We start from the raw sequence: 17,843 nt of genomic DNA, 5'->3' as shown, positions 1-17,843 counted from the left end.
GTTTTAAACAGCACCCGGTTGCATTTTGGGACTTGTGCCTTTTCAATGTGAGCTCAAAGACCGGGAAGTGTGGAATTCTGTTGGCTAAAAAATATTAACAGCGGAATGTGAATAGGCCACACAAGACATGACGTCACTGGAAAGCTAAACAGTATGTTGGGGATACTGGGTGCGGCAATAGGGCTAATGTCATGAATACGTGCAACTCCTCGGTTATTTTTGAATGAACTGCTCATTCATTAGATCCCACCCAAAGAAATGACCCCACCAGTATAAACACTTGTTTCATTAGAAAATGATGGAGTCACATTGCCTATGTAGAGCAGGTGCTTATACCTTGGTTGGAAGTCATTGCTCGGAGAGTGTTGTCTTTTAAGGTGATTGCACTAGGTCCGAGCAGGTGGGAGAAGACTTGTGCAGTGACTGAGTAAGAGAGATAACCTTCAATTACCACATCACCCTCCCGACATTGTAATCATGTCCTTTAAACGGTTTATCGACTCGACTTTCCACACTGAGTGCCAAGACGCAGGGTTTCGGTGCTCATGAAGTGCACAGACACACAGAAAACTGAAGGTAGCGTGGCCGAGCGGTCTAAGGCGCTGGATTTAGGCTCCAGTCTCTTTGGAGGCGTGGGTTCGAATCCCACCGCTGCCAGAGATGGATTTTATCAGATCTTAATGACGCATCTCCCTCCTGCCCCTTCAATTTGCATGCACAGTGACTCTACCAATAGGTCCCTAATTTTAAAACTCTTTTACAGTCTCCTTCTAAGTAAACTCCTAAACCGTGGACTCCCAAGAAATCGGCTGATGGGCGCTGCTGTTGTTTTCCTTCATTCTGCTTAGATCACCTTCAAATGGAAGGTTTAACAAATAATTTGTTCTCCCCACGCGGTCACCCCGCTCTTCTCTCTGCAAAATAAAATCGAACCTCTGTTAAATAAAGATTTAAAGCAAATTATCTATCTTCCCAAATAAAGTTGGTAAATGTGTTCTTCACAGTTATTTTAAATATCAGGTTTAAAATAAACAAGTGACGTACTCGGCAGGATTCGAACCTGCGCAAGGAACCCCCAATGAATTTCAAGCTCATCACCGTAGCCACTCGGCCATAACTACGAACTCTCAATAACCCATACCGAAACTTTATATCACAACAGAATTGTGCACAATGGCCGTGCACACCTATATATAACTCCATGTAGTTGTATCTCTAACTGTGTGCAAAGGGCACATTGCTATGTTTCTGTCTAAGCTTTGCTTTAGGTCTGAGGTCTTAAGAACCAAAGCAGGCTCCACGAATACTTGTCTGCACAAAAAAACAAGCATTTGCAATGCGAAAGGTCTCACATTTGGGAGAGTTAGAGCTATTGGCGTTGCAAATGACAATGTCTTTTACATAGGTTTTGGTTTTCCTTGGGAAAATTGTATGTGTCCACGTTGTGTTTTGGGGCACTTCCTGTCGCAGGCGCTAGGCCTACCCACACAAGTGCGGTACCATTTTTATCGGGAGACTTGAGGAAACATAGAATAGCAAAACAAGTGATACTGCCCCTTGTCTTTATCTACATTTTTTCCTTCCAAATATAAGACAGTGTGTAAAAAAGACGTCTACATGAGAAATGCCCTTTAATTCGCATGCTAGTGTGGGCACCCCAGAATTCAGAGATGTGCAAATAACCACTGCTCCTCAACACCTTATCTTGTGCCCATTTTGGAAATAGAAAGGTTTTCTTGATACCTATTTTTCACTCTTTATACTTCGGCAAATTAATTGCTGTATACCCGGTATAGAAAGAAAACCCACTGCAAGGTGCAGCTCATTTATTTTCTCTGGATACCTAGGGTTCTTGATGAACCTACAAGCCCAATATATCCCCGCAACCAGAAGAGTCCAGCAGACGTAACAGTATATTGCTTTCAAAATTCTGACATTGCAGAAAAAAGTTACAGAGTAAAACGTAGAGAAAAATGGCTGTTTTTTTCACCTCAATTTCAATATTTTTTTTTAGTTCAGTTGTTATTTTCTGTAGGAAACCCTTGTAAGATCTACACAAGTTACCCATTGCTGAATTCAGAATGTTGTCTTCTTTTCACAAATGTTTAGGTTACTGGGATCCAGCATTGGTTTCACACCCATTTCTGTCACTGACTGGAAGGAGGCTAAAAGCACACAAAATCGTAAAAATGGGGTATGTCCCAGTAAAATGCCAAAATTGAGTTGAAAAATTGGGTTTTCTGATTCAAGTCTGCCTGTCCCTGAAAGCTGGGAAGCTGGTGATTTTAGCACTGCAAACCCTTTGTGGATGCCAATTTCAGGGACAAAAACCACAAGCCTTCTTCTCCAGCCCTTTTTTCCATTTATTTTTAAAAAAATAAATTTTTACTGTATTTTGGCTAATTTCTTGGTCTCCTTCAGGGGAACCCACAAAGTCTGGGTACCTCTAGAATCCCTAGGATGTTGCAAAAAAAAGGACACAAATTTGGCGTGGGTAGCTTATGTGGACAAAAATGTATGATGGCCTAAGCGCGTCCTGCCCCAAATAGCCAACAAAAATGCCTGGCACCTGAGGGGGAAAAGGCCTGGCAGCGAAGGGGTTAAAATGCACTATTTTATTCCAGTTTCTTCACTTAGCTTCAGATGAACTATTGTTCCCTCCCACCCCCTCCTTTCAAAGTGCACCAGCCACCACTGCCTGGGGTGTGACAGATTGTTTTCGATTGCAGTATGGCAGATTTTTTTACATTGCAGTGTGGTAGTTTGTTTTGGATTGGAGTGCAGAAGATTGCAGTGGGGTAGATTGTTTTGAATTGGAGTAGGGGAGATTGTTTTGAAGTGGAGTCGGGCAGATTGGAGTGGGTCAGATTGTTTTGGATCGGAGTAGGACAGATTGTTTTGGAGTGGTGCAGATTGTTTTTTATTAGAGTGGGGCAAATTGGAGTGAGACAGATTTGATAGGGGTGGCTGGAGAGGGTTGGAGTGGGATGAGTTAGAGTGGATTGGATTCGGGTGAGTGATTTGGACTGGAGTGAGGTGGATTAGTGTGGGTGAAGTGGTCTGGATGGGGGTGGATTGTAGTGGGGCACATTGGAGTGGGGTGGATTGAAGTGTACCGCAGGATTATGTGTCAAAGCATAATTTCAGAATTTACACATAATAAAGAAACACTGTTGTTTTGCAATATTTTAAACAAGCTAATCGTCATCTTTTGAGAAGAGCGCCCACGAACAAAAACAAAAGAAAACATGCGTGGAACGTGGGAAAAGACGATTTGGCAAAATAAAAGAAAGTTCGATTTAAATTTAAAACTTAACAGTTTTGGTTGACCTGCTGGTCATGTTTTTGCCAGTCACAAGCCTTCTGTTTGCAGGGCACTAGAAGGTAAAAGGAAAAAATAGTACCTTGATCAGGTGGGGAGCAGCGGTCAGGCACTGATTAAGCTGAATCAATCAACGCTTGGTCGCTGCTCTACAGAGAGGAACGGAAATTATGCAAGACATGCCTTGATGAATTAGGAAACTGTAAAGAAGAGTGCCACATAAATAAAAAAATGGTGAGAGACATGCGGGCTCCAAGCCCTTTACTGAATACTACAGAGTCTATCAAGCGAGACCCTAAAAAGGTCAGTTAGTTAAAATAAACAAACATTGTTACTTCTAAATATCAATATTCCAAGGACGCTTACATGGTCGTCAAGCAAAAAGTTCCTAGTGCATGGAGGGCCTTATGGTAGTTCTGAAGAGAGGCAAAGGACTTGGTCAGAGGGTGGCCTTGTTGGTGTGGTAGGGAGGCAATACCTCAAACGTTATTACTGGGGTAGGGGAGCTTCCAATTCGGAGTAATGAAAATTATCACAAAGCAATCAAGTAATTCCACATCAAAATAACAAGCGTGCGGGCTGACAACCATGCTCTCAGCATCAACGAGCGCAGAGTGAAGTGAATTTTACCATCCTCTGTGCATTTTTATTGCGAGGCTCATTTACATTTGACTTGGCGCGCAGAACGAGTGAGAACCCGGTCAATAGAAACAAAAATCATCTATTTAAAAAGTTTAGTTTCACGTGGGCCTGTTGTGCTTACTTCTTTCAGAATAGCTTTTGAACCTCTGTCCTGTGTGTGTCTGTGACTGTCACGTGAAAGGCAGTCAGAGCATCCAGGTGGGCCCCATGTCACCTGGGGCACCGCCCACCAGTGCTGGAGTTTTAAACAGCACCGGGTTGCATTTTGGGACTTGTGCCTTTTCAATGTGAGCTCAAAGACCGGGAAGTGTGGAATTCTGTTGGCTAAAAAATATTAACAGCGGAATGTGAATAGGCCACACAAGACATGACGTCACTGGAAAGCTAAACAGTATGTTGGGGAGACTGGGTGCGGCAATAGCGCTGATGTCATGAATACGTGCAACTCCTCGGTTATTTTTGAATGAACTGCTCATTCATTAGATCCCACCCTAAGAAATGAGCCCACCAGTATGAACATTTGTTTCATTAGAAAATGATGGAGTCACATTGCCTATGTAGAGCAGGTGCTTATACCTTGGTTGGAAGTCATTGCTCGGAGAGTGTTGTCTTTTAAGGTGATTGCACTAGGTCCGAGCAGGTGGGAGAAGACTTGTGCAGTGACTGAGTAAGAGAGATAACCTTCAATTACCACATCACCCTCCCGACATTGTAATCATGTCCTTTAAACGGTTTATCGACTCGACTTTCCACACTGAGTGCCAAGACGCAGGGTTTCGGTGCTCATGAAGTGCACAGACACACAGAAAGCTGAAGGTAGCGTGGCCGAGCGGTCTAAGGCGCTGGATTTAGGCTCCAGTCTCTTTGGAGGCGTGGGTTCGAATCCCACCGCTGCCAGAGATGGATTTTAACAGATCTTAATGACGCATCTCCCTCCTGCCCCTTCAATTTGCATGCACAGTGACTCTACCAATAGGTCCCTAATTTTAAAACTCTTTTACAGTCTCCTTCTAAGTAAACTCCTAAACCGTGGACTCCCAAGAAATCGGCTGATGGGCGCTGCTGTTGTTTTCCTTCATTCTGCTTAGATCACCTTCAAATGGAAGGTTTAACAAATAATTTGTTCTCCCCACGCGGTCACCCCGCTCTTCTCTCTGCAAAATAAAATCGAACCTCTGTTAAATAAAGATTTAAAGCAAATTATCTATCTTCCCAAATAAAGTTGGTAAATGTGTTCTTCACAGTTATTTTAAATATCAGGTTTAAAATAAACAAGTGACGTACTCGGCAGGATTCGAACCTGCGCAAGGAACCCCCAATGAATTTCAAGCTCATCACCTTAGCCACTCGGCCATAACTACGAGCTCTCAATAACCCATACCGAAACTTTATATCACAACAGAATTGTGCACAATGGCCGTGCACACCTATATATAACTCCATGTAGTTGTATCTCTAACTGTGTGCAAAGGGCACATTGCTATGTTTCTGTCTAAGCTTTGCTTTAGGTCTGAGGTCTTAAGAACCAAAGCAGGCTCCACGAATACTTGTCTGCACAAAAAAACAAGCATTTGCAATGCGAAAGGTCTCACATTTGGGAGAGTTAGAGCTATTGGCGTTGCAAATGACAATGTCTTTTACCTAGGTTTTGGTTTTCCTTGGGAAAATTGTATGTGTCCACGTTGTGTTTTGGGGCACTTCCTGTCGCGGGCGGTAGGCCTACCCACACAAGTGCGGTACCATTTTTATCGGGAGACTTGAGGAAACATAGAATAGCAAAACAAGTGTTACTGCCCCTTGTCTTTATCTACATTTTTTCCTTCCAAATATAAGACAGTGTGTAAAAAAGACGTCTACATGAGAAATGCCCTTTAATTCGCATGCTAGTGTGGGCACCCCAGAATTCAGAGATGTGCAAATAACCACTGCTCCTCAACACCTTATCTTGTGCCCATTTTGGAAATAGAAAGGTTTTCTTGATACCTATTTTTCACTCTTTATACTTCGGCAAATTAATTGCTGTATACCCGGTATAGAAAGAAAACCCACTGCAAGGTGCAGCTCATTTATTTTCTCTGGATACCTAGGGTTCTTGATGAACCTACAAGCCCAATATATCCCCGCAACCAGAAGAGTCCAGCAGACGTAACGGTATATTGCTTTCAAAATTCTGACATTGCAGAAAAAAGTTACAGAGTAAAACGTAGAGAAAAATGGCTGTTTTTTTCACCTCAATTTCAATATTTTTTTTTAGTTCAGTTGTTATTTTCTGTAGGAAACCGTTGTAAGATCTACACAAGTTACCCATTGCTGAATTCAGAATGTTGTCTTCTTTTCACAAATGTTTAGGTTACTGGGATCCAGCATTGGTTTCACACCCATTTCTGTCACTGACTGGAAGGAGGCTAAAAGCACACAAAATCGTAAAAATGGGGTATGTCCCAGTAAAATGCCAAAATTGAGTTGAAAAATTGGGTTTTCTGATTCAAGTCTGCCTGTCCCTGAAAGCTGGGATGCTGGTGATTTTAGCACTGCAAACCCTTTGTGGATGCCAATTTCAGGGACAAAAACCACAAGCCTTCTTCTCCAGCCCTTTTTTCCATTTATTTTTTTAAAAATACATTTTTACTGTATTTTGGCTAATTTCTTGGTCTCCTTCAGGGGAACCCACAAAGTCTGGGTACCTCTAGAATCCCTAGGATGTTGCAAAAAAAGGACACAAATTTGGCGTGGGTAGCTTATGTGGACAAAAATGTATGATGGCCTAAGCGCGTCCTGCCCCAAATAGCCAAAAAAATGCCTGGCACCTGAGGGGGAAAAGGCCTGGCAGCGAAGGGGTTAAAATGCACTATTTTATTCCAATTTCTTCACTTAGCTTCAGATTAACTATTGTTCCCTCCCACCCCCTCCTTTCAAAGTGCACCAGCCACCATTGCCTGGGGTGGGACAGATTGTTTTCGATTGCAGTATGGCAGATTGTTTTGGATTGCAGTGTGGTAGTTTGTTTTGGATTGGAGTGCAGAAGATTGCAGTGGGGTAGATTGTTTTGAATTGGAGTAGGGGAGATTGTTTTGAAGTGGAGTCGGGCAGATTGGAGTGGGTCAGATTGTTTTGGATCGGAGTAGGACAGATTGTTTTGGAGTGGTGCAGATTGTTTTTTATTAGAGTGGGGCAAATTGGAGTGAGACAGATTTGATAGGGGTGGCTGGAGAGGGTTGGAGTGGGATGAGTTAGAGTGGATTGGATTCGGGTGAGTGATTTGGACTGGAGTGAGGTGGATTAGTGTGGGTGAAGTGGTCTGGATGGGGGTGGATTGTAGTGGGGCAGATTGGAGTGGGGTGGATTGAAGTATTCCGCAGGATTATGTGTCAAAGCATAATTTCAGAATTTACACATAATAAAGAAACACTGTTGTTTTGCAATATCTTAAACAAGCTAATCGTCATCTTTTGAGAAGAGCGCCCACGAACAAAAACAAAAGAAAACATGCGTGGAACGTGGGAAAAGACGATTTGGCAAAATAAAAGAAAGTTCGATTTAAATTTAAAACTTAACAGTTTTGGTTGACCTGCTGGTCATGTTTTTGCCAGTCACAAGCCTTCTGTTTGCAGGGCACTAGAAGGTAAAAGGAAAAAATAGTACCTTGATCAGGTGGGGAGCAGCGGTCAGGCACTGATTAAGCTGAATCAATCAACGCTTGGTCGCTGCTCTACAGAGAGGAACGGAAATGATGCAAGACATGCCTTGATGAATTAAGAAACTGTAAAGAAGAGTGCCACATAAATAAAAAAATGGTGAGAGACATGCGGGCTCCAAGCACTTTACTGAATACTACAGAGTCTATCAAGCGAGACCCTAAAAAGGTCAGTAAGTTAAAATAAACAAACATTGTTACTTCTAAATATCAATATTCCAAGGACGCCTACATGGTCGTCAAGCAAAAAGTTCCTAGTGCATGGAGGGCCTTATGGTAGTTCTGAAGAGAGGCAAAGGACTTGGTCAGAGGGTGGCCTTGTTGGTGTGGTAGGGAAGCAATACCTCAAACGTTATTACTGGGGTAGGGGAGCTTCCAATTCGGAGTAATGAAAATTATCACAAAGCAATCAAGTAATTCCACATCAAAATAACAAGCGTGCGGGCTGACAACCATGCTCTCAGCATCAACGAGCGCAGAGTGAAGTGAATTTTACCATCCTCTGTGCATTTTTATTGCGAGGCTCATTTACATTTGACTTGGCGCGCAGAACGAGTGAGAACCCGGTCAATAGAAACAAAAATCATCTATTTAAAAAGTTTAGTTTCACGTGGGCCTGTTGTGCTTACTTCTTTCAGAATAGCTTTTGAACCTCTGTCCTGTGTGTGTCTGTGACTGTCACGTGAAAGGCAGTCAGAGCATCCAGGTGGGCCCCATGTCACCTGGGGCACCGCCCACCAGTGCTGGAGTTTTAAACAGCACCCGGTTGCATTTTGGGACTTGTGCCTTTTCAATGTGAGCTCAAAGACCGGGAAGTGTGGAATTCTGTTGGCTAAAAAATATTAACAGCGGAATGTGAATAGGCCACACAAGACATGACGTCACTGGAAAGCTAAACAGTATGTTGGGGATACTGGGTGCGGCAATAGGGCTAATGTCATGAATACGTGCAACTCCTCGGTTATTTTTGAATGAACTGCTCATTCATTAGATCCCACCCAAAGAAATGACCCCACCAGTATAAACACTTGTTTCATTAGAAAATGATGGAGTCACATTGCCTATGTAGAGCAGGTGCTTATACCTTGGTTGGAAGTCATTGCTCGGAGAGTGTTGTCTTTTAAGGTGATTGCACTAGGTCCGAGCAGGTGGGAGAAGACTTGTGCAGTGACTGAGTAAGAGAGATAACCTTCAATTACCACATCACCCTCCCGACATTGTAATCATGTCCTTTAAACGGTTTATCGACTCGACTTTCCACACTGAGTGCCAAGACGCAGGGTTTCGGTGCTCATGAAGTGCACAGACACACAGAAAGCTGAAGGTAGCGTGGCCGAGCGGTCTAAGGCGCTGGATTTAGGCTCCAGTCTCTTTGGAGGCGTGGGTTCGAATCCCACCGCTGCCAGAGATGGATTTTAACAGATCTTAATGACGCATCTCCCTCCTGCCCCTTCAATTTGCATGCACAGTGACTCTACCAATAGGTCCCTAATTTTAAAACTCTTTTACAGTCTCCTTCTAAGTAAACTCCTAAACCGTGGACTCCCAAGAAATCGGCTGATGGGCGCTGCTGTTGTTTTCCTTCATTCTGCTTAGATCACCTTCAAATGGAAGGTTTAACAAATAATTTGTTCTCCCCACGCGGTCACCCCGCTCTTCTCTCTGCAAAATAAAATCGAACCTCTGTTAAATAAAGATTTAAAGCAAATTATCTATCTTCCCAAATAAAGTTGGTAAATGTGTTCTTCACAGTTATTTTAAATATCAGGTTTAAAATAAACAAGTGACGTACTCGGCAGGATTCGAACCTGCGCAAGGAACCCCCAATGAATTTCAAGCTCATCACCGTAGCCACTCGGCCATAACTACGAACTCTCAATAACCCATACCGAAACTTTATATCACAACAGAAGTGTGCACAATGGCCGTGCACACCTATATATAACTCCATGTAGTTGTATCTCTAACTGTGTGCAAAGGGCACATTGCTATGTTTCTGTCTAAGCTTTGCTTTAGGTCTGAGGTCTTAAGAACCAAAGCAGGCTCCACGAATACTTGTCTGCACAAAAAAACAAGCATTTGCAATGCGAAAGGTCTCACATTTGGGAGAGTTAGAGCTATTGGCGTTGCAAATGACAATGTCTTTTACATAGGTTTTGGTTTTCCTTGGGAAAATTGTATGTGTCCACGTTGTGTTTTGGGGCACTTCCTGTCGCAGGCGCTAGGCCTACCCACACAAGTGCGGTACCATTTTTATCGGGAGACTTGAGGAAACATAGAATAGCAAAACAAGTGATACTGCCCCTTGTCTTTATCTACATTTTTTCCTTCCAAATATAAGACAGTGTGTAAAAAAGACGTCTACATGAGAAATGCCCTTTAATTCGCATGCTAGTGTGGGCACCCCAGAATTCAGAGATGTGCAAATAACCACTGCTCCTCAACACCTTATCTTGTGCCCATTTTGGAAATAGAAAGGTTTTCTTGATACCTATTTTTCACTCTTTATACTTCGGCAAATTAATTGCTGTATACCCGGTATAGAAAGAAAACCCACTGCAAGGTGCAGCTCATTTATTTTCTCTGGATACCTAGGGTTCTTGATGAACCTACAAGCCCAATATATCCCCGCAACCAGAAGAGTCCAGCAGACGTAACAGTATATTGCTTTCAAAATTCTGACATTGCAGAAAAAAGTTACAGAGTAAAACGTAGAGAAAAATGGCTGTTTTTTTCACCTCAATTTCAATATTTTTTTTTAGTTCAGTTGTTATTTTCTGTAGGAAACCCTTGTAAGATCTACACAAGTTACCCATTGCTGAATTCAGAATGTTGTCTTCTTTTCACAAATGTTTAGGTTACTGGGATCCAGCATTGGTTTCACACCCATTTCTGTCACTGACTGGAAGGAGGCTAAAAGCACACAAAATCGTAAAAATGGGGTATGTCCCAGTAAAATGCCAAAATTGAGTTGAAAAATTGGGTTTTCTGATTCAAGTCTGCCTGTCCCTGAAAGCTGGGAAGCTGGTGATTTTAGCACTGCAAACCCTTTGTGGATGCCAATTTCAGGGACAAAAACCACAAGCCTTCTTCTCCAGCCCTTTTTTCCATTTATTTTTAAAAAAATAAATTTTTACTGTATTTTGGCTAATTTCTTGGTCTCCTTCAGGGGAACCCACAAAGTCTGGGTACCTCTAGAATCCCTAGGATGTTGCAAAAAAAAGGACACAAATTTGGCGTGGGTAGCTTATGTGGACAAAAATGTATGATGGCCTAAGCGCGTCCTGCCCCAAATAGCCAACAAAAATGCCTGGCACCTGAGGGGGAAAAGGCCTGGCAGCGAAGGGGTTAAAATGCACTATTTTATTCCAATTTCTTCACTTAGCTTCAGATGAACTATTGTTCCCTCCCACCCCCTCCTTTCAAAGTGCACCAGCCACCACTGCCTGGGGTGTGACAGATTGTTTTCGATTGCAGTATGGCAGATTTTTTTACATTGCAGTGTGGTAGTTTGTTTTGGATTGGAGTGCAGAAGATTGCAGTGGGGTAGATTGTTTTGAATTGGAGTAGGGGAGATTGTTTTGAAGTGGAGTCGGGCAGATTGGAGTGGGTCAGATTGTTTTGGATCGGAGTAGGACAGATTGTTTTGGAGTGGTGCAGATTGTTTTTTATTAGAGTGGGGCAAATTGGAGTGAGACAGATTTGATAGGGGTGGCTGGAGAGGGTTGGAGTGGGATGAGTTAGAGTGGATTGGATTCGGGTGAGTGATTTGGACTGGAGTGAGGTGGATTAGTGTGGGTGAAGTGGTCTGGATGGGGGTGGATTGTAGTGGGGCAGATTGGAGTGGGGTGGATTGAAGTGTACCGCAGGATTATGTGTCAAAGCATAATTTCAGAATTTACACATAATAAAGAAACACTGTTGTTTTGCAATATTTTAAACAAGCTAATCGTCATCTTTTGAGAAGAGCGCCCACGAACAAAAACAAAAGAAAACATGCGTGGAACGTGGGAAAAGACGATTTGGCAAAATAAAAGAAAGTTCGATTTAAATTTAAAACTTAACAGTTTTGGTTGACCTGCTGGTCATGTTTTTGCCAGTCACAAGCCTTCTGTTTGCAGGGCACTAGAAGGTAAAAGGAAAAAATAGTACCTTGATCAGGTGGGGAGCAGCGGTCAGGCACTGATTAAGCTGAATCAATCAACGCTTGGTCGCTGCTCTACAGAGAGGAACGGAAATTATGCAAGACATGCCTTGATGAATTAGGAAACTGTAAAGAAGAGTGCCACATAAATAAAAAAATGGTGAGAGACATGCGGGCTCCAAGCCCTTTACTGAATACTACAGAGTCTATCAAGCGAGACCCTAAAAAGGTCAGTTAGTTAAAATAAACAAACATTGTTACTTCTAAATATCAATATTCCAAGGACGCTTACATGGTCGTCAAGCAAAAAGTTCCTAGTTCATGGAGGGCCTTATGGTAGTTCTGAAGAGAGGCAAAGGACTTGGTCAGAGGGTGGCCTTGTTGGTGTGGTAGGGAGGCAATACCTCAAACGTTATTACTGGGGTAGGGGAGCTTCCAATTCGGAGTAATGAAAATTATCACAAAGCAATCAAGTAATTCCACATCAAAATAACAAGCGTGCGGGCTGACAACCATGCTCTCAGCATCAACGAGCGCAGAGTGAAGTGAATTTTACCATCCTCTGTGCATTTTTATTGCGAGGCTCATTTACATTTGACTTGGCGCGCAGAACGAGTGAGAACCCGGTCAATAGAAACAAAAATCATCTATTTAAAAAGTTTAGTTTCACGTGGGCCTGTTGTGCTTACTTCTTTCAGAATAGCTTTTGAACCTCTGTCCTGTGTGTGTCTGTGACTGTCACGTGAAAGGCAGTCAGAGCATCCAGGTGGGCCCCATGTCACCTGGGGCACCGCCCACCAGTGCTGGAGTTTTAAACAGCACCCGGTTGCATTTTGGGACTTGTGCCTTTTCAATGTGAGCTCAAAGACCGGGAAGTGTGGAATTCTGTTGGCTAAAAAATATTAACAGCGGAATGTGAATAGGCCACACAAGACATGACGTCACTGGAAAGCTAAACAGTATGTTGGGGAGACTGGGTGCGGCAATAGCGCTGATGTCATGAATACGTGCAACTCCTCGGTTATTTTTGAATGAACTGCTCATTCATTAGATCCCACCCTAAGAAATGAGCCCACCAGTATGAACACTTGTTTCATTAGAAAATGATGGAGTCACATTGCCTATGTAGAGCAGGTGCTTATACCTTGGTTGGAAGTCATTGCTCGGAGAGTGTTGTCTTTTAAGGTGATTGCACTAGGTCCGAGCAGGTGGGAGAAGACTTGTGCAGTGACTGAGTAAGAGAGATAACCTTCAATTACCACATCACCCTCCCGACATTGTAATCATGTCCTTTAAACGGTTTATCGACTCGACTTTCCACACTGAGTGCCAAGACGCAGGGTTTCGGTGCTCATGAAGTGCACAGACACACAGAAAGCTGAAGGTAGCGTGGCCGAGCGGTCTAAGGCGCTGGATTTAGGCTCCAGTCTCTTTGGAGGCGTGGGTTCGAATCCCACCGCTGCCAGAGATGGATTTTAACAGATCTTAATGACGCATCTCCCTCCTGCCCCTTCAATTTGCATGCACAGTGACTCTACCAATAGGTCCCTAATTTTAAAACTCTTTTACAGTCTCCTTCTAAGTAAACTCCTAAACCGTGGACTCCCAAGAAATCGGCTGATGGGCGCTGCTGTTGTTTTCCTTCATTCTGCTTAGATCACCTTCAAATGGAAGGTTTAACAAATAATTTGTTCTCCCCACGCGGTCACCCCGCTCTTCTCTCTGCAAAATAAAATCGAACCTCTGTTAAATAAAGATTTAAAGCAAATTATCTATCTTCCCAAATAAAGTTGGTAAATGTGTTCTTCACAGTTATTTTAAATATCAGGTTTAAAATAAACAAGTGACGTACTCGGCAGGATTCGAACCTGCGCAAGGAACCCCCAATGAATTTCAAGCTCATCACCTTAGCCACTCGGCCATAACTACGAGCTCTCAATAACCCATACCGAAACTTTATATCACAACAGAATTGTGCACAATGGCCGTGCACACCTATATATAACTCCATGTAGTTGTATCTCTAACTGTGTGCAAAGGGCACATTGCTATGTTTCTGTCTAAGCTTTGCTTTAGGTCTGAGGTCTTAAGAACCAAAGCAGGCTCCACGAATACTTGTCTGCACAAAAAAACAAGCATTTGCAATGCGAAAGGTCTCACATTTGGGAGAGTTAGAGCTATTGGCGTTGCAAATGACAATGTCTTTTACCTAGGTTTTGGTTTTCCTTGGGAAAATTGTATGTGTCCACGTTGTGTTTTGGGGCACTTCCTGTCGCGGGCGGTAGGCCTACCCACACAAGTGCGGTACCATTTTTATCGGGAGACTTGAGGAAACATAGAATAGCAAAACAAGTGTTACTGCCCCTTGTCTTTATCTACATTTTTTCCTTCCAAATATAAGACAGTGTGTAAAAAAGACGTCTACATGAGAAATGCCCTTTAATTCGCATGCTAGTGTGGGCACCCCAGAATTCAGAGATGTGCAAATAACCACTGCTCCTCAACACCTTATCTTGTGCCCATTTTGGAAATAGAAAGGTTTTCTTGATACCTATTTTTCACTCTTTATACTTCGGCAAATTAATTGCTGTATACCCGGTATAGAAAGAAAACCCACTGCAAGGTGCAGCTCATTTATTTTCTCTGGATACCTAGGGTTCTTGATGAACCTACAAGCCCAATATATCCCCGCAACCAGAAGAGTCCAGCAGACGTAACGGTATATTGCTTTCAAAATTCTGACATTGCAGAAAAAAGTTACAGAGTAAAACGTAGAGAAAAATGGCTGTTTTTTTCACCTCAATTTCAATATTTTTTTTTAGTTCAGTTGTTATTTTCTGTAGGAAACCGTTGTAAGATCTACACAAGTTACCCATTGCTGAATTCAGAATGTTGTCTTCTTTTCACAAATGTTTAGGTTACTGGGATCCAGCATTGGTTTCACACCCATTTCTGTCACTGACTGGAAGGAGGCTAAAAGCACACAAAATCGTAAAAATGGGGTATGTCCCAGTAAAATGCCAAAATTGAGTTGAAAAATTGGGTTTTCTGATTCAAGTCTGCCTGTCCCTGAAAGCTGGGATGCTGGTGATTTTAGCACTGCAAACCCTTTGTGGATGCCAATTTCAGGGACAAAAACCACAAGCCTTCTTCTCCAGCCCTTTTTTCCATTTATTTTTTTAAAAATACATTTTTACTGTATTTTGGCTAATTTCTTGGTCTCCTTCAGGGGAACCCACAAAGTCTGGGTACCTCTAGAATCCCTAGGATGTTGCAAAAAAAGGACACAAATTTGGCGTGGGTAGCTTATGTGGACAAAAATGTATGATGGCCTAAGCGCGTCCTGCCCCAAATAGCCAAAAAAATGCCTGGCACCTGAGGGGGAAAAGGCCTGGCAGCGAAGGGGTTAAAATGCACTATTTTATTCCAATTTCTTCACTTAGCTTCAGATTAACTATTGTTCCCTCCCACCCCCTCCTTTCAAAGTGCACCAGCCACCATTGCCTGGGGTGGGACAGATTGTTTTCGATTGCAGTATGGCAGATTGTTTTGGATTGCAGTGTGGTAGTTTGTTTTGGATTGGAGTGCAGAAGATTGCAGTGGGGTAGATTGTTTTGAATTGGAGTAGGGGAGATTGTTTTGAAGTGGAGTCGGGCAGATTGGAGTGGGTCAGATTGTTTTGGATCGGAGTAGGACAGATTGTTTTGGAGTGGTGCAGATTGTTTTTTATTAGAGTGGGGCAAATTGGAGTGAGACAGATTTGATAGGGGTGGCTGGAGAGGGTTGGAGTGGGATGAGTTAGAGTGGATTGGATTCGGGTGAGTGATTTGGACTGGAGTGAGGTGGATTAGTGTGGGTGAAGTGGTCTGGATGGGGGTGGATTGTAGTGGGGCAGATTGGAGTGGGGTGGATTGAAGTATTCCGCAGGATTATGTGTCAAAGCATAATTTCAGAATTTACACATAATAAAGAAACACTGTTGTTTTGCAATATCTTAAACAAGCTAATCGTCATCTTTTGAGAAGAGCGCCCACGAACAAAAACAAAAGAAAACATGCGTGGAACGTGGGAAAAGACGATTTGGCAAAATAAAAGAAAGTTCGATTTAAATTTAAAATTTAACAGTTTTGGTTGACCTGCTGGTCATGTTTTTGCCAGTCACAAGCCTTCTGTTTGCAGGGCACTAGAAGGTAAAAGGAAAAAATAGTACCTTGATCAGGTGGGGAGCAGCGGTCAGGCACTGATTAAGCTGAATCAATCAACGCTTGGTCGCTGCTCTACAGAGAGGAACGGAAATGATGCAAGACATGCCTTGATGAATTAAGAAACTGTAAAGAAGAGTGCCACATAAATAAAAAAATGGTGAGAGACATGCGGGCTCCAAGCACTTTACTGAATACTACAGAGTCTATCAAGCGAGACCCTAAAAAGGTCAGTAAGTTAAAATAAACAAACATTGTTACTTCTAAATATCAATATTCCAAGGACGCCTACATGGTCGTCAAGCAAAAAGTTCCTAGTGCATGGAGGGCCTTATGGTAGTTCTGAAGAGAGGCAAAGGACTTGGTCAGAGGGTGGCCTTGTTGGTGTGGTAGGGAGGTAATACCTCAAACGTTATTACTGGGGTAGGGGAGCTTCCAATTCGGAGTAATGAAAATTATCACAAAGCAATCAAGTAATTCCACATCAAAATAACAAGCGTGCGGGCTGACAACCATGCTCTCAGCATCAACGAGCGCAGAGTGAAGTGAATTTTACCATCCTCTGTGCATTTTTATTGCGAGGCTCATTTACATTTGACTTGGCGCGCAGAACGAGTGAGAACCCGGTCAATAGAAACAAAAATCATCTATTTAAAAAGTTTAGTTTCACGTGGGCCTGTTGTGCTTACTTCTTTCAGAATAGCTTTTGAACCTCTGTCCTGTGTGTGTCTGTGACTGTCACGTGAAAGGCAGTCAGAGCATCCAGGTGGGCCCCATGTCACCTGGAGCTCCGCCCACCAGTGCTGGAGTTTTAAACAGCACCCGGTTGCATTTTGGGACTTGTGCCTTTTCAATGTGAGCTCAAAGACCGGGAAGTGTGGAATTCTGTTGGCTAAAAAATATTAACAGCGGAATGTGAATAGGCCACACAAGACATGACGTCACTGGAAAGCTAAACAGTATGTTGGGGATACTGGGTGCGGCAATAGGGCTAATGTCATGAATACGTGCAACTCCTCGGTTATTTTTGAATGAACTGCTCATTCATTAGATCCCACCCAAAGAAATGACCCCACCAGTATAAACACTTGTTTCATTAGAAAATGATGGAGTCACATTGCCTATGTAGAGCAGGTGCTTATACCTTGGTTGGAAGTCATTGCTCGGAGAGTGTTGTCTTTTAAGGTGATTGCACTAGGTCCGAGCAGGTGGGAGAAGACTTGTGCAGTGACTGAGTAAGAGAGATAACCTTCAATTACCACATCACCCTCCCGACATTGTAATCATGTCCTTTAAACGGTTTATCGACTCGACTTTCCACACTGAGTGCCAAGACGCAGGGTTTCGGTGCTCATGAAGTGCACAGACACACAGAAAACTGAAGGTAGCGTGGCCGAGCGGTCTAAGGCGCTGGATTTAGGCTCCAGTCTCTTTGGAGGCGTGGGTTCGAATCCCACCGCTGCCAGAGATGGATTTTATCAGATCTTAATGACGCATCTCCCTCCTGCCCCTTCAATTTGCATGCACAGTGACTCTACCAATAGGTCCCTAATTTTAAAACTCTTTTACAGTCTCCTTCTAAGTAAACTCCTAAACCGTGGACTCCCAAGAAATCGGCTGATGGGCGCTGCTGTTGTTTTCCTTCATTCTGCTTAGATCACCTTCAAATGGAAGGTTTAACAAATAATTTGTTCTCCCCACGCGGTCACCCCGCTCTTCTCTCTGCAAAATAAAATCGAACCTCTGTTAAATAAAGATTTAAAGCAAATTATCTATCTTCCCAAATAAAGTTGGTAAATGTGTTCTTCACAGTTATTTTAAATATCAGGTTTAAAATAA

The 17,843-nt window shown here is 42.9% G+C and overlaps 5 non-coding genes across 5 annotated transcripts; all 5 read left to right on the top strand.

Moving 5' to 3' along the window:
• The first annotated feature begins 575 nt into the window (after positions 1–575).
• TRNAL-UAG (transfer RNA leucine (anticodon UAG)) lies at positions 576–657 on the top strand. Its single transcript has one exon. It is a non-coding gene; the product is annotated as a tRNA-Leu (tRNA).
• A 4,122-nt stretch (positions 658–4,779) lies between these two features.
• TRNAL-UAG (transfer RNA leucine (anticodon UAG)) lies at positions 4,780–4,861 on the top strand. Its single transcript has one exon. It is a non-coding gene; the product is annotated as a tRNA-Leu (tRNA).
• Positions 4,862–8,981: 4,120 nt separating this feature from the next.
• TRNAL-UAG (transfer RNA leucine (anticodon UAG)) lies at positions 8,982–9,063 on the top strand. The gene has a single exon. It is a non-coding gene; the product is annotated as a tRNA-Leu (tRNA).
• A 4,122-nt stretch (positions 9,064–13,185) lies between these two features.
• On the top strand, positions 13,186–13,267 carry TRNAL-UAG (transfer RNA leucine (anticodon UAG)). The gene has a single exon. It is a non-coding gene; the product is annotated as a tRNA-Leu (tRNA).
• A 4,120-nt stretch (positions 13,268–17,387) lies between these two features.
• Positions 17,388–17,469, top strand: TRNAL-UAG (transfer RNA leucine (anticodon UAG)). The gene has a single exon. It is a non-coding gene; the product is annotated as a tRNA-Leu (tRNA).
• The last annotated feature ends 374 nt before the right edge of the window (positions 17,470–17,843 follow it).

This window comes from Pleurodeles waltl, chromosome 12 (assembly GCF_031143425.1).
Source record: "Pleurodeles waltl isolate 20211129_DDA chromosome 12, aPleWal1.hap1.20221129, whole genome shotgun sequence".
NCBI classification, from domain to species: domain Eukaryota; kingdom Metazoa; phylum Chordata; class Amphibia; order Caudata; family Salamandridae; genus Pleurodeles; species Pleurodeles waltl.
This window is presented reverse-complemented; position numbering and strand designations above follow the sequence as displayed.